The sequence below is a fragment of the Urtica dioica genome, chromosome 7, assembly GCF_054948205.1.
Source record: "Urtica dioica subsp. dioica isolate 48M chromosome 7, U.dioica_male_clone48M_v1_H2, whole genome shotgun sequence".
Lineage (NCBI taxonomy): Eukaryota > Viridiplantae > Streptophyta > Magnoliopsida > Rosales > Urticaceae > Urtica > Urtica dioica.
In genome coordinates, this window is record NC_142762.1 from 1,869,295 (window position 1) to 1,886,951 (window position 17,657).

Sequence of the window (17,657 nt, forward strand, 5' to 3'; positions counted from 1 at the left end):
TCCAGTTTTTTAGAAATCCGGATTTTCAAACCCCACTACCATGAGTTATAGAACTCTAATGAGAAAATTTTCTTGAGAAAAAATGTTTTTCATATGATTATAAACATGATGTGTAAGATTAAAATGTTTTGATTTTTGAAAAGTTTAATTGAAATTGTTTTTTTTTACAAAACTAGTTTGTATTTTGAAAAACCGTTTTCACTTTCAAACTTGAAAATATTTTGTCATCCAAATCAAATAAGTTTTCAAAATGTTTTCAAAACTATATCTATATCACATATGTTCAAAATCTATATGCTCTTGAAAATTTGAGTGGGAGGTCTCTTTGTAGACAAGCCGAAAAATAAAAAGATGTGTAATCTCAAACTTTCAAGTGTTCGAGTGAGTTGAAGTTCACACTTCCCTCATGCACTTTCCCGAAATAGAAAATAGGAAAAGATCGAGTATGTACCTTGTGCCTTTATGCACTAATACTACTCTGAACATGTCGATCTAGGATTCTCTTCTAGTTGTCCGCTCTGTCGCTCTCTAACTAGGAAATCTGTTTCCGAACTTATAAGAGTCGATGAACCAACTCCAAAAACTAAGTGGGAGGGTTATACTTGTTGTTTGTAACCCACGATCCCCAACACTAATGAAAAGTGCAAGTGTCGCCGGACTAAGAGTCACGCTCGTGGCCCTCTCTTAAATGAGAGTACTCAAGGGCGCTTTGCTCTGATCATTGCTCAATGAGCTACGTCCGAGAGTGAGACGATGATGGCAAGGCCTCCCCTTGGGGGATTGTTTTTCAAAGTTGATCTTTTGGACTAAGTGGTTGGTTGCACACTTAGGCTCAATCCCTAGTAATCCTCCCTCGAGGCCCTGCGAAAGGATGTGAGTGATCAAACCAATTTACAAGGTGGCTAGTCAAAATAGATGTATTGACATCTTGGCTTAGCATTAATGATGTGTCATTTACTTATAAAAGGAGATTTTTTGTGGCCTTCTCTTGAGGGAGTAAATTATCGTTTGGTTTATAACACCTTTGGATTTTATAAAAGTCTTAATAAAACTTAAATCCTAAACCAAAGACTAATCATAAACTTGTTTCAACTTATATAGGCAATATGTCTCTCAACCATCTCTCTATCTTTCTTTCCTCGATCAAACTCGAAAACGAAAACTACGTAGATTCGAAACGTAACCTCGACATAATACCTACCGTTAACAAGCACAAATGGGTACTCATCACCCCGTGTCCTCCTCTGACGAATGATGATTCAACTCAAGAGGACAATGATGCCTTAGCGGCCAGGCTTCGATCCGATGAGATTGTGAGGTGCTATATCTTGGCATCTATGAACAATATGCTGAAAGAGCAACATCGTGACGTCGAGACTGCCGCTGACATGCTCTACAATCTCCTTGAGATGTTTGGATGGCAAAGGCGTCAAACAAGGCTACAAGCAGTCCGACAGTTTATGAACTGTCATATGCAGGCTAGGACTCCTGTTGGAGACTTTACGACACTGATCATTAGTTTTCTGAATAGAATGGAAATCCTAGGATCTGAGATTGATGGGAAGAATGTCATAGATATGATCTTAGAAACTCTCCCCGCATCTCTTGATACCTCCAAGATGAACTACTCCATAAACAAGCTAGAGTACACTGTTACCAAGCTTATGATGGAACTTCACACTGCTGTAGGTCTCACTAAGAGAAAGAGGAATCAAGGAGAGGCACATGCTACTGAGCAAAAAGCCTCCGCCTCTGGAACTAAGAAGAGACCTCACAAGGCCGATAAAAAGAATTGTACTGCCTATCTCAAAGCAAAGGAACATAGCATTGTACTAGTTACTGAAGCATGCTTAGTAGCTGATAATGTATCAACGTGGATTCTTGACTCCGCTGCTACTAACCATATTTGTTGTCCTTGAATGGTTTTAAGAAAACCAAAAGCTTAGAGGAAGGCGAGTTCTGTTTCAAATGGGGTGATGGGAGCCTGGTGTCTGCGAAGGCTGTGGGATCCGTGACATTGTCTTTTGAAGACCGCACTATAAACTTGAATAATGTTTATTTTGTTCCTACCTTTGGGAAGAACTTAATATCCGTTGCTCGTCTTCGTGAGCAAGATTATTGTTTAAAGTTCATTAAGAATGGAATTCGTATTTCGTTTCCTTCTAATTCTTTTGTCACTGATGCATGTATGAAGAATGGTCTTTTTTACATCTATCCCACCCAACCTTCTCTTTTAGACACCGAAATAGATAACGATCTAATTAGGGAGCCAAAGAGGATCAAACTTTCTGAATCCTCCGATCTAACAAAATCAACATACCTATGGCACTTAAGACTTGGTCATATCAGTCTAGATAGGATTAAGAGACTTGTGAGGGACGGTCCACTCCAAGCCTCTGCAATAGGCTCACTACCTACTTGTGAATCCTGCATAGAAGGAAAAATGACTAAGCGACCTTTCTCTGATAAGGGTCGAAGAGCCACTGAGTTGCTGGAACTAATACATTCTGATGTATGTGGTCCGCTCAGCCAACAGGCACGTGGAGGATACGAATACTTCGTTACCTTCACCGATGATTACTCGCGATATGGGTTTGTCTATTTGCTTAAACACAAATCCGAGACCTTTAACGTATTTAAGGTCTTTAGGGCTTTAGTGGAAAAGCAAACTGGCAAAGTGATCAAAACCCTTCAATCTGATCGAGGTGGTGAGTATATGTCTGGAGAGTTCGATGACTTTCTTAAAGAAGAAGGTATCGCTTCTCAGCTTACCGCACCTGGCACACCTCAACAAAACGGAGTGTCAGAGAGAAGAAACCGAACTCTTATGGAGATGGTTAGATCAATGATGAGTTACTCATCACTCCCTCTTTCCTTTTGGGGATATGCCCTCGAAACAGCCGCTTACATTCTGAACCAAGTTCCGTCTAAAACGGTTCCTGGTACTCCTTATGAAAGATGGACTGGCCGTAAAGTAAGTTTGGGCCACATCCGAATTTGGGGTTGCCCTGCACATGTGCTAAGGCAAAAGACTAGCAAGTTGGCTAGTATGTCAGAATTGTGCCTGTTTGTGGGATATCCAAAGGAAACCAAAGGTTTCATTTTCTATAGTCCCGAGGACGATAAGACTTTCGTTAGCACGAATGCTCGTTTCCTTGAGGAGGACTTTACGAAGGATGCAAAACCTAGAAGCAAAATTGTGCTTGAAGAAAAGTTGGGTGAGGAAGCTTCTACCTCATCTGTAAGAACTATTCTTACCCCAACTGAAACACAACCTAACTCATCAGAATCTCGTCAAGTAGTACTTAGACGTAGTGGGAGGGCTACTCAAAAGCCTAACAGGTACATGTCTTAAGGAGACTCTCTTGTAGCCGTCTCCGACATGGATGATCCTGTTTCCTATAGCCAAGCGATGGCTTGTTCTGAATCAAACCTTTGGCTTGACGCCATGAAAGTTGAAATGCACTCGATGTATGTCAACAAAGTCTGGAAACTTGTAGACCTTCCTGAAGGGATTAAACCCGTAGGGTGTAAGTGGATATACAAGAAGAAAAGGGGTCCTGATGGGAACATCGAGACGTTCAAAGCACGACTTGTGGCGAAGGGTTATACCCAACAAGAAGGGATTGACTATGAAGAAACCTTCTCGCCAGTCGCGATGCTTAAATCCATCCGCATACTCCTATCCATAGCCGCAACTCTCAACTATGAGATCTGGCAAATGGATGTCAAGACAGCCTTCCTGAATGGCAATCTTGACGAGCGCATTTACATGGCTCAACCAGACGGTTTCGTGGAAAAAGGTCAAGAGACCAAGGTTTGTGAGTTACTTAAGTCCATTTATGGACTCAAGCAAGCATCTAGGTCATGGAATATTAGATTCGATGAAACTGTGAAAAGCTTCGGCTTTGAACAGTCAATAGATGAGCCTTGTGTTTACAAGTTAATACACGAAGGCAAAGTTGTGTTTCTGGTACTATATGTCGATGATATACTACTCATTGGTAATGACGTGGGTAAGTTATTCGAGGTTAAGGTCTGGCTGGCAAAGCAATTCGATATGAAGGATCTAGGAGAAGCCGCGTACATTCTGGGGATCCAAATCTTTTGAGATAGGAAAAACCGGACCCTGTCGCTCTCTCAAGCATCTTATATTGATAAGGTGATGGATCGCTTCTCGATGCAAGACTCCAAGAAGGGTCAAACACCCTTTAGGCATGGAGTTTCACTCTCTAAGGACCAGTCTCCCAAGACTGCACAAGAGATTGAAGACATGAGGAAAATTCCTTACGCCTCTGCCGTAGGAAGCCTCATGTATGCTATGCTTTGCACTAGACCTGATATATGTTTCGCCGTTGGCGTAGTTAGCCGTTTCCAATCCAACCCTGGACCTGAGCACTGGATTGCTGTTAAGCATGTTCTTAAGTATCTTCGAAGAACTAGGAACTTGATGCTTACATACTCAGGTACCGACCTGACTATGACAGGATATACAGACTCCGATTTTCAAGCAGATAAGGATTCCAGGAAATCCACTTCGGGATCTGTGTTCATCCTTAATGGAGGAGCTGTTGTATGGAGAAGTATTAAGCAATCTTGCATTGCTGACTCCACAATGGAAGCAGAATATGTGGCTGCTTGTGAAGCATCCAAAGAGGCCGTATGGCTTAGAAAATTCCTTAAGTATTTGGAAGTTGTTCCAAACGTCGACGAGCCCATGACCCTTTATTGTGATAATAGTGGGGCTGTCGCTAACTCAAAGGAACCTAGAAGCCATAAGCGCTCTAAACATATTGAGAGGAAATACCATTTGATTCGAGAGATCGCGCAACGCGGAGACGTGGAGGGGAAGTAGATCTCTGGCAGATCTATTCACCAAGGCCCTAACGAACATGGTCTTCGAATAACTTCGAGAGGGATTAGGCATGTAGGACTACTCACATCTTCTTTGAGTCAAGTGGGAGTTTGTTGTCAATGGTGCCCACAAGAAGAGTAGTAGTGTCTATTTATGTACATTTGATGTCATATAGTCTTACGAAGACTCTTGCTTGTAATTGCTTATTCATTAATAATAAAGTTGAAACGTTCATTCATTCTTTCTTTGTTTGAAGCTTTATGATAAAACCTTAGTCTTTTAGTCCATAAACAAACTTAACAACTTACGAAGAGACAAATGTAGATTTGCATGAACAAACTCTTCGTAGTTTGCTTAAAACGATATATTCGCAATCTAAGGGTCAAAGGACTATTGACATCAGTATGATTGTTAGAAGAATCTATGATGTCTGGTTATGAGGCATTGAGAGTTGGAGACTCTATAGTTCTTCTAGGTATCTTCCGAAGGTACTGAATTGACCAGTGCACTTCTAGAGACAAGATAAGAACAAACCATTTAACCTCTTATGTCTCGAAGTCACTATGTATGAATTGCATCATGCTTACCTTAATCCTGAAATGAGACATGCCATTACACACCTTAGTATTCTCATTTGAGAAAGTCGGAGTTCGGACTCACTATGTGATTCTGAACAGGGCCTATTGGTGAAGTACTAAGTTGTGAGTATGTCATGAGTAAATTTGTGAAGTTCTCATAGATATGGAATTCATGTACAAGATTGCTGAAATGCAATGTATGTCACCTCATGCTTTGTTCCTTGGAGTGTGAATAAATGAACTGGCCAGTGTCCAAATTGAGTCCTGACTCTTTTGGATGAAACAATGTGACTTGTTAGCTCCTCGTCATATACATTGTTTCTAACTTATTCACAAGCGACAAAGGAGTTGAGGAAATAACAGCTAGAAGGGTAAAATGGTAATTTAGTAAATCCCGACTAGCTGATGACATTCATGAAGGGTAGCATAGATAATATTCAGTGGATCCGCTCATTATAATTAGGTGAATTCTTGAGTAGAAAATAAATTCATTTGAACCGAGAGATTTTCAGTGTCAGCTCTTTAGTGGAGTCAGTTGGCATTAAGCTAAACTTGGAAAAGGTTTGTGAACTTTTGAGTCCAAGTGTTTAGCTCAAGCTTTGTTCATTTGGGTCCATGAGGTCACTGTCACGAATCACATTGATAGGAATAGTTAAACTGGAAGCTAAGTCAAAACAAGAATGAAAATTGTCAAAAGGGTATTTTTGTCTTTTGAGACATATGATGAAATGAATGTCGATAAATTTTTTGACAATGTCATTTGATGACATGCATCACTCGGCCATGACTTGATCATTGGGCCTTGTGGATTAATTTCATTTCATAAGAATTTTATTGAAAATTCTTAATGGGCCTTTCTCATGTTGTCATGAACAAATGAAGAAGCTTCTAGAAGCTCCTTCTAGATGAAAAGTAGGCGCCCATTATACCCATAGGAAGAGAGAATATTTTGTGCATAAATGTATCATGATACTTGCCAAAAGAAAAAGAGGAAACAAATTTCCCCTAAGAGGAAGCATGTGGGCGCCCAAATATGGTCAAGAGAGAAGCAAACAAAAGAGGAAACAAATCCAAGGACTTACTTGTTTTGTCTTGGACGTGCACCTCTATGAAGGAAAAGGGAAATTGGCTCATGAATATGTGATATTCTATAGAAGAGGAAACTACCTTATTGAAGGTGAGACCTCTCCTATAAATAGGAGCCTCATTCAACACTTTTCATTCATTCCAAGTTTTAGAGATTGAGAGCTTCTCTCTCTAGCTTGGCCGCCCCTCTCCTCTCTCTCTCTATTCAATTTCGATTTTTTTGTTTTGGCACCTAGGTCCTCATTTGACCTAGAGTTTAGCTCTGCGACTTCAAGACTCGTTCTTAAGTCGTAGTGTTTAAAAGTGCCCACACACTAATTCCTTTTCTCTCGAGTGATTTAGTGATAGAAACTTTCGTGGTTGCTCGAGGTGCCGAGGAAAGAAAGAGAGACGTGCTGCGAGGGGAGACGAGCGTTGCAACTTTCTAAGAGCTTCTCAAAGATCAAGCTTCAAGAAAGGTTAGTAAACTTCTTAGCTCATAATAGTTTTTAATTACATGTACTTGCTCTTTTGTCTAGGTTAGTAAAAACTGTTTTTACTTGAAAATAAATTTTTTAAAATTCCGCCGCTTCCCGAAGCGTTTAATCTTTTTCTTAAACCCTAGATCGATTCCAATAGTTCCGTCCAAAACGGTTCCTTGTGCTCCTTATGAACGATGGACTGGCCGTAAAGTGAATCTTGGCCGCATCAAAATTTGGAGTTTCCCTGCACACGTGCTGAGGCAAAAGACTAGCAAGTTGGCTAGTAGGTCAGAATTGTGTCTGTTCGTTGGATGATAAGACTTTCGTTAGCACGAATGCTCGTTTCCTTGAGGAGGACTTTATGAAGGATGCAAAACCTAGAAGCAAAATTGTGCTTGAAGAAAAGTTGGGTGAGGAAGCTTCTACCTCATCTGTATGAATTGTTCTTACCCCAACTGAAACACAGCCTAACTCTTCAGAATCTCGTCAAGTAGTACTTCGACGTAGTGGGAGGGCTACTCAAAAGCCTGACAGGTACATGTCCTGTGGAGACTCTCTCGTAGCCGTCTCTGACATGGATGACCATGTTTCCTATAGCCAAGCCATGGCTTGTTCTGAATCAAACTTTGGCTTGATGCCATGAAAGTTGAGATGCACTCGATGTATGTCAACAAAGTCTAGAAACTTGTAGACCTTCCTAAAGGGATTAAACCCGTAGGGTGTAAGTGGATATAGAAGAAGAAAAGGGGTCCGGATGGGAACGTCGAGACGTTCAAAGCACGACTTGTGGCGAAGGGTTATACCCAACAAGAAGGGATTGACTATGAAGAAACCTTCTCGCCAGTCGCGATGCTTAAATCCATCCGCATACTCCTATCCATAGCCGCAACTCTCAACTATGAGATCTGGCAAATGGATGTCAAGACAGCCTTCCTGAATGGCAATCTTGACGAGCGCATTTACATGGCTCAACCAGACGGTTTCGTGGAAAAAGGTCAAGAGACCAAGGTTTGTGAGTTACTTAAGTCCATTTATGGACTCAAGCAAGCATCTAGGTCATGGAATATTAGATTCGATGAAACTGTGAAAAGCTTCGGCTTTGAACAGTCAATAGATGAGCCTTGTGTTTACAAGTTAATACACGAAGGCAAAGTTGTGTTTCTGGTACTATATGTCGATGATATACTACTCATTGGTAATGACGTGGGTAAGTTATTCGAGGTTAAGGTCTGGCTGGCAAAGCAATTCGATATGAAGGATCTAGGAGAAGCCGCGTACATTCTGGGGATCCAAATCTTTTGAGATAGGAAAAACCGGACCCTGTCGCTCTCTCAAGCATCTTATATTGATAAGGTGATGGATCGCTTCTCGATGCAAGACTCCAAGAAGGGTCAAACACCCTTTAGGCATGGAGTTTCACTCTCTAAGGACCAGTCTCCCAAGACTGCACAAGAGATTGAAGACATGAGGAAAATTCCTTACGCCTCTGCCGTAGGAAGCCTCATGTATGCTATGCTTTGCACTAGACCTGATATATGTTTCGCCGTTGGCGTAGTTAGCCGTTTCCAATCCAACCCTGGACCTGAGCACTGGATTGCTGTTAAGCATGTTCTTAAGTATCTTCGAAGAACTAGGAACTTGATGCTTACATACTCAGGTACCGACCTGACTATGACGGGATATACAGACTCCGATTTTCAAGCAGATAAGGATTCCAGGAAATCCACTTCGGGATCTGTGTTCATCCTTAATGGTGGAGCTGTTGTGTGGAGAAGTATTAAACAATCTTGCATTGCTGACTCCACAATGGAAGCAGAATATGTGGATGCTTGTGAAGCATCCAAAGAGGCTGTATGGCTTAGAAAATTCCTTAAGTATTTGGAAGTTGTTCCAAACGTCGACGAGCCCATGACCCTTTATTGTGATAATAGTGGGGCTGTCGCTAACTCAAAGGAACCTCGAAGACATAATCGCTCTAAGCATATTGAGTGGAAGTACCCTTTGATTCGAGAGATCGTGCAGCGCGGAGACGTGGAAGTGAAGAAGATCTCAACGGTGGATAACCTAGCAGATCCATTCACAAAGGCCCTAGCGAACAAGGTCTTCGACCAACATCGAGAGGGATAGGCATGAAGGACTACACACATCTTCTTTGAGTCAAGTGGGAGTTTGTTGTCAATGGTGCCCACAAGAAGAGTTGTAGTCTTTATTTTATACATTTGATGTAATAAAGTCTCACGAAGACTCTTGCTTGTAATTGCTTATTCATTAATAAAAACTTGAAACGTTCTTTCATTCTTCCTTGTCTGTTTGAAGCTTTATGATAAAACACTAGTCTTTAGTCCATAAACAAACTTAACAACTTCCGAAGAGACAAATGTAGATTTGCATGAACAAACTCTTCGTAGTTTGCTTAAAATGATACATTCGCAATCTAAGGGTCAAAGGACTATTGACCTCAGTATGATTGTTAGAAGAATCTATGATGTCTGGTTATGAGGCATTGAGAGTTGGAGACTCTATAGTTCTTCTAGGTATTTTCCGAAGGTACTGAATTGACCAGTGCACTTCTAGAGACAAGATAAGAACAAACCATTTAACCTCTTATGTCTCGAAGTCACTACGTATGAATTGCATCGTGCTTACCTTAATCCTGAAATGAGACATGCCATTTCGCACCTTACGTATTCTCACCTCATGCTTTGTTCCTTGGAGTGTGAATAAATGAACTGGCGAGTGTCCAAGTTGAGTCCTGACTCTTTTGGATGAAACAATGTGACTTGTTAGCTCCTCGTCAATACATTGTTTCTAACTTATTCACAAGCGACAAAGGAGTTGAGGAAATAACAGCTAGAAGGGTAAAATGGTTATTTCGTAAATCCCGACTAGCGGATGATATTCATGAAGGGTAAACATAGATAATATTCAATGGATCTGTTCATTACAATTTGGTTGAATTCTTGAGTAGAAAATAAATTCATTTGAACCGAGAGATTTTCAGTGTCAACTCTTTAGTGGAGTTAGTTGGCATTAAGCTAAACTTGGAAAAGGTTTGTGAACTTTTGAGTCCAAGTGTTTAGCTCAAGCTTTGTTCATTTGGATCCATGAGGTCACTGTCACGAATCACATCGAGTAGGAATAGTTAAACTAGAAGCTAAGTCAAAACAAAAACGAGACAAGTTTTTCGAAAATTGTCAAAAGGGTATTTTTGTCTTTTGAGACATAGGATGAAATGAATGTCAATAAATTTTTTGACATGGTAATTTGATGACAAGTGTCACTCGGCCAAAATTAGATTTATTGGGCCTTGTGAATTAATTTCATTTCATAAGAATTTTATTGAAAATTCTTAATGGGCCTTTTCATGTTGTCATGAACAAATGGAAAAGCTTCTAGAAGCCTTTTCTAGGTGACCTTGGGTGCCCAACATACCCAAAGAAAGAGAGAATATTTTGTGCATAAATGTATCATGATACTTGTCAAAAAAAAAAGAGGAAACAAATTTCCCACACATGCATAGGGAATTTCGGCCAAGTAGAGTCAAAGGGGAGCTAAATAAAAGAGGAAACAAATATAAGGATATCTTGGATCCTCTTTGGCCGTCTGAAATAGGGAGAAGACAAGGAAATTGGCTCATGAATATGTGATATTCTATAGAAGAGGAAACTACCTTATTGAAGGGGAGACCTCTCCTATAAATAGGAGCCTTATTCTTCACATTTCATTCATCCAAAGTTTTAGAGATTGAGAGCTTCTCTCTCTAGACTTGGCTGTCCCTCTCCTCTCTCTCTCTATTCAATTTCGTTTTATTGTTTTGGCACCTAGGTCCTCATTTGACCTAGTGTTTAGCTCTTCGACTTCAAGACTCGTTCTTAAGTCGCAGTGTTTAGAAGTGCCCACACACTAATTCCTTTTCTCTCGAGTGATTTAGTGTTAGACACTTTCGTGGTTGCTCGAGTTGCCGAGGAAGGAAGAGAGACGTGCTGCGAGGGAGACGAACGTTGCAACCTTTTTCCAAAAGCTTCTCAACTGTCAAGCTTCCAAAAGGTTAGTAATCTTTTACACTCATAATAATTTTTATTTACATGTGCTTGCTCTTTGTCTAGATTAGTAAAAACTGTTTTACTTGTAAAAGAAAATTTTTAAAATTCCGCCGCTTACCGAAGCGTTAAACTTTTTCTTACACCCTAGATCAATTCCAACACAACCTTCTCTCTCTCTCTCTCTAGTTATTTTTCGTTTTTGTTTTGGCACCTAGGTCCACACTTAACCTAGTATTTTAGCTCTCCGACTTTGAGACATGTTCTCCAGTCGTAGTGTTTAAAAGTGCCCACTCACTAATTCCTTTCTTTCTCGAGTGATTCTTGTGATAGAAACTTTCGTGGTAGCTCGAGTTCCCGAGGAAAGAAGAGAGACGTGCTGCAAGGGGAGACGAACGTTTCAACCTTCCGAAGGCTTCTCAACGTTCAAGCTTCTAAAAGGTTAGTAAATTTATAATGCTCATTGATGTTTTAAATTATATGTACTTGCTCTTTGTCTAGGTTAGTAAAATCGTTTTACTTGTTTTAAAGAAAATTTTTAAATTCCACCGCTTGCTCGAAGCGTTAAACTTTTTCTTAACCCTAGATCAATTCCAACATCTTTGCCACGCGCCATTCGTTGGGCGGTGATGCATCCCTCGGATCTTGGTTTGCTGCACGGAGGCGCGAGCTTCGCCTGTGACGTCTCACTCTTCATGTGCCATGACTTTTCGCAACGTCCTCCCTTTGACCAAATCGGTCATGGGCCGGGCATTGGTAGTTTCCTTCTTGAGAACCTGCGTGTGTGTTCCTTGTCTAAGGTAAGAGATTCGATGGACCGGCTTCATTCACGACGGGGAGTTCCCTGTACTTCGTGAGCGAAGTCTCAATATCCTTGGAATTCTTGAGGCCCTTGTAACCGAGATCGTTGTCACGACCTTATTCATTTAGGTTTCTGGGTTTCCTGTTGGGGATCCCTTCGGTGTGCATAGGTTGCTTTGTAGCCAGTCGGAACCTTGCATTTTTCGCCTTTAGTCAGCAAATATCCCCTTCCATCTACTGAATACGGACGTCCAGGTTATTAGGAGGCGGAGATGGCGAGCGAGTCAAGATCTCTTTTGGGAGCGATTCTTCGCCATGCCATCGGGAGCACAATAAATTTTTGAGCCTCCGGCAGTGTTATCAGGGTTTCTAACTCCCTCAGAACACGTATGTTGTTGATTGCTCATCTTTTTGCAAGTATGAGAAAGTAGAGTTTTCAGGAGAAAAAGAAGAAGATGATCAGAAGGGATTTTGGGATGTTTAAGTCGGGAAGTCCCCTTCTTCTAACGCCAAAAATGTTGTCGCATGAAAATGAATCATTATTTAATGCTACAGGCGGTTTGGCCCAAGGCCGGACCAAGTGGCCACACCCGAGTTACCTTGATGAGTTGTCACTCTCTAGTTCGAAGGTGTTCTTCGCTCGTCGCGAAAATATGAGAATACGAAGAAGAGATATAAATCTTAGAGGGGCGCAAAAGCAGTGCCTCTGGGACACGCTCCGACACTCAACATTAATTTGATTGCTATGTAAGGTAGCCGATATTCGTTAGTCAATATTTAGAAAATGTTCTTGACAGAGGAAACAGAGTGCGGAAGGTCCTCGACAGCATTTTAGAACTCTGGAATCGAGTGATCTTGAGATAAGAATGTGTGTGAATGAATATTTTCACCAGAGAAAAAGTGTGTACCTGAACCTCTCCAAAGAGGAATATTTATAGTGGTTCAGAGGCTGAGGAAGGCCTCTGGCCATTTGGCATGGAGCATACAGAGTGATTTGGTCAACGCACGTACGAGGAGCCGCGCGTGTAACGCGCTTCTTGTTTGGCGCGGTGCACCATGTTCTTTGCGCGCCGTGCATGCTTCTTTTTTGAAGTGTGCACGGTTGTAGTTTGTAGAGCACACGAGTAGGACTCCTCGACGCGCTGGCACGGCGTTGTGTGCCTAGCCCTTCCCGTGCCGTGTGGGCGCCTTCACGCGTTGTGTGTCTGTGTACGTTACGTCTCACGGATGAGTTCGAGCTTGGACTTTGGGCCGTTTTGAGTGGGCTTTGACCTTCGTGTCCCTTGATGGACTTTTTAGTGGTCCGGCCCATTGGGCCTTAAGATTCGATATTCGACGTAAGTCGTGTGGAATTTAATGTTTCGGATTTTTTTAGAACGATCGACAACAAATATTATTAATAATTTTTTTTATTGAAAACTAAACATCAATAATATGATTTTATAAGACAAAAAAAAAATTATTAATAACTTGAATTAAAACTAATAAAATATTTATTATAAAAAAATTTATTAATGAGGAAAGAGATTTTTTATTAATTTTTATGTAATGTGAAGATAATTTTAATAATTAATGATTTTTGGTCTAAACAACTAGCCCAAATAGTTCCCCTACTTTAAAATTATAGCCCAACTATTAACATTTTTAGTAAAGTAGCCAATTTGTTATAATAACATTTCAATATTCCAATAATACCCTTTAAGGTTAATCTTATTAGCCGTAACAAGAACAATAGTAAATCTTATTAACGATGACACGAACAACAGTAAATCTTATTAACCGAAACAAGAACAACATTAAATCTTATTAACCGTGGTAAAAATAACACTAAATCTTATTAAACGTAACAAGAAAAACAGTAAATCTTATTCACCATCAGTAAATCTTATTCACCAGTAGTAAATCTTATTAAACGTAACAAGAAAAACAGTAAATCTTATTCACCATCAGTAAATCTTATTCACCAGCAGTAAATCTTATTAACTTCACAAGAATAACAGTAAATCTTATTAACCGTAACAAGAACATCAATAAATTTTATTAACCGTAAGAAAAACAACAGTAAATATTATTAACAGTAACAATAAAAATAGTAAATCTTATTCCTAAGCATCCTAATTCAATCTCAAAGACTATAGAGCTCGAGGATAATTATCTTGTGTATCCTGAAAAGTAGAGGATATTCATTAGTTAAAATATTAATAAACATTAAACCACAACCGTTTATCTAGTATCATCCATGAATTACAATGAGATAGACATAAAGAAATAAAGACGTATGTGACAATGAATCCCCCAAAAACTCTTTCGAGGTCCAAGACAAGGGAATTTGCACAATAAAAGTAAAATCACCGATTTACAAAATAAGAAACAATTTTTTTAGATTGAAATCACAATGCATTCTCGTCGTCGCTCTTCTTTCCCGCAGTGCCATTGGACTAATATTACAATCGAAGCTCTGAGAACGGCTTCAAGAATCGATGGAGATTCAAAATGAACAATGAGCAACAGAGTTTTGGAAGAGAAAAACAAAGAAGACGAAGGAATGAATAAACCTCGCGTCAGTCAATAATGACTTGACGTTTTTTTATTAAAACTCAGCTAACCCAAACATATATACAGGAAAGAAAAGTACCACGTCAGACTTAAGTCACAACAAACCGACTTAAGTCAAAACGACTGAAAAAAGAAAATAAACGACATAAAAGAAAATAAACTAAACCCAGCAGTCATTTTCAATACGCCCCCTCAAGTTGGAGCAAAGATGTTTCGCAGCTCCATCTTGGACATGAGCACTCGCAACAAAGGAGAAGCCAAAGGCTTAGTTAGAGCAGGTGGCCCAATCAGCATCTGAGAACCCTGTGAGTCGTGGAGCCGAAAATGCTGAGTAGAAAAGGCCTAGACCTGGCTGAGCTTTGATGTATCTCAGGAGATGATGAGCAGCCGAGAGGTGTGTGGACCTTGGTGCAGATATGAACTGACTCAGTTGATGTACCGAATAGGTTATGTCAGGTCTTGTAATGGTGAGATACAAGAGCCTGCCGATCAGCCTCCTGTACACCGTTGGATCCTCAATCAGATCACCCTGATCTCTACTTCAGCATTCCCAAGTCCTTCATTTTAAACACCTTCATCAGCTTTGTCTTCACAAGATCAATATGATCCATGCTCGGTCCTGCCACTATGATGTCATCAACATAGAGGATAATAGCCACAAAACTTTCTTCAACCCCGGTGGTGAAGAGAGAATAATCAGCTTTTGACTGTTTGAACCCAAGTCCTTCAAGAACCTCAGTGAATTTGATATTCCACTGTCTTGATGCTTGCTTCAAGCCATATATAGATTTTGCAGCTTGCACACCATCCTAGTATGACTTCCACTGGGTGCTGGCAACTCCTCACCTTGCTCCATGTTGTATCCCAAAGGAATGTCCATGAAGACTTCTTCACTGAGGCTTCCATTAAGGAAAGCATTGTCCACATCCAGCTGGACTAAATGCCAATTTTTGGACGCAGCAAGGGCTAAAAGTAGCTTCACAGACACCAACTTTGCCACTGGTGAGAAAGTATCAAAATAATCCAGCCCCTCCTGTTGAGTGTAGCCTTTTGCCACTAATCTGGCTTTCCTTCTAGCCAAGAGTCCTTCAGCATTGAATTTGTTCTTATATAACCACCTGCATCCTATAGTTCTTTTCCCTTCTGGCAAGGGTACTATGGACCAGGTTTCGTTTGCCTTCATGGCATTTAACTCTTCCTTCATAGCACTTCTCCAATGTTCATGCTTGGCAGCTTGATGGTAGTACTCTGGCTCACTTTCCATGGACACAGCCAGCACAAAAGCTCTATAGGCATCTGACAGCCCTTCATAGCTAATCACAGCTGCCAGCTGGTGAGGAGACTTGTGAATTCCTGTTGCCGCCGCCACATCACAGTGGAAATCCTTCAAATAGGAAGGTTTGTGTCTACTTCTAGTTGATCTCCTAACTGCAAGCTCACCTTCTTCAGTTGAGTGTGACTCGTCAATGTCACGCTCTACCTGTTCATCATCACCTGCATTCATCTCAGGTACAGGGATACTAGTAGGACTATGAGAGTCTTTTCTCATGTCAGGTGTTAGGAGGTTACTAGAAGTATAAGGCAGAACTTCATTGTGGTTATTGTGATCAGTGGTTACATAAGGGTCAAGAGTGTTTTCATGATTTTTGCTCTCAAAAGGATAAACATTTTCATGAAAAACAACATCCCTGGATATGAAAACATCTTTAGTATCCAGGTCATATAACCTATAACCCTTGATCCCATTAGGGTAGCCTATAAACATGCATCTCTTAGCTCTAGGGTCAAACTTGCTTCTGCTGGCTTTCAGGGTGGAGGCAAAAACGAGGCAGCCAAAACTTCTGAGATGATCATAGTTTATAGGTTTGCTGAATAAGGATTCATAGGGAGAGATGTTACCTAGAACTTTCGTAGGTGTCCGGTTGATAATGTAGGTAGCAGTGAGCACACAATCACTCCAAAAATCTGCAGTGACATGAGACTGGAAAAACAAGGACCTGGCTACATTGAGTAAGTGTTGATGTTTGCGCTCCACAACAGAGTTTTGTTGTGGGGTCTCAACACACGAGAATTCATGCACAATCCCTTTTCTTGCAAATAAATCCACAAAAAGTAATTCATTTGCATTATCAGATCTAAAGCGTTTTATTTGTTTTGAAAACTGGTTTTCAACCATGTTACAAAAGCTTGGAATGATTTGAAGTACATCAGACTTTTGTCTCATCAAGTAAACCCAAGTGAAACGGCTATGATCATCAACAATGGTTAGGAAATATCTATGACCAGACCTGGAAACAGTATGAAAGGGGCCCCACACATCACAGTGTATGAGGTCAAAAGTGGACTCACTTACAGTACTAGAATTAGGAAAAGCCAGTCTTCTTTGTTTAGCCAGAGGACAAATGAGACAAGGGGTACTCTTATCAACATTTTTGAGTTTCAGGACTGTCTTCAAGCTATCCAGTCTCTCATGAGACAGGTGCCCCAAGCGCGCGTGCCATATGCTAGATGAAATAATGTTGATTGAGGCATCCACCTGAGTCTCTTCATCCTCTGTGCTAAGAACATACAGGTCGCCAATGCATTTACCCCTGCCAATCATCATCTTCCTGTACATTTCCTGAATCACAAATCCAATATAGGTCAAAGTAACTTCACACTTTAAGTCCTTAGTAACTGCACTCACAGATACTAAATTGAACTTAAAGTTGGTACGTAGAGAACATCATGCAGGATCAAGGTGGAGTTAATTCTAACATCCCCAAAGTAGTGAACAGGAATACTAGTATAGTTAGGTAAGGTGATACTTGACTTTGTTAGGGGTTTTAGGCACATGAACATGGATCTTGTGTTGCAAATATGCCTTGAAGCTCCTGAATCTAGGATCCATTGCCTAGTGAAACAAGGAACAGCATTAAAGGTTTCAATTAAACAACAAAAACCTGTATTGAAAGAGGTGAGATTGACACTGGATGGGTTAGCCTGAGTGGTGAAGGTAAGCTTCGCCAAGAGATGCTCAATCATATGGTGAAGTTGCGCATTGGACAAAGATTCCACAGGACTCGCCTCAGCAACATTGGCTTGACTCTTGAAACGAGGAGTATATCCAAGAGGATATCCGTGGATCTTGTAGCACTTCTCTATGGTGTGGCCAGTCATTTTGCAGTGAGTGCATAATGGCTTATCTTTCTTGGAGGTCTTCTTGACAGTTCCTTCATCGCTGACCGCCATAGCGAGGTTGCTTCCAAGATCCACTGATCTTTCACCATCCTTGATGGAT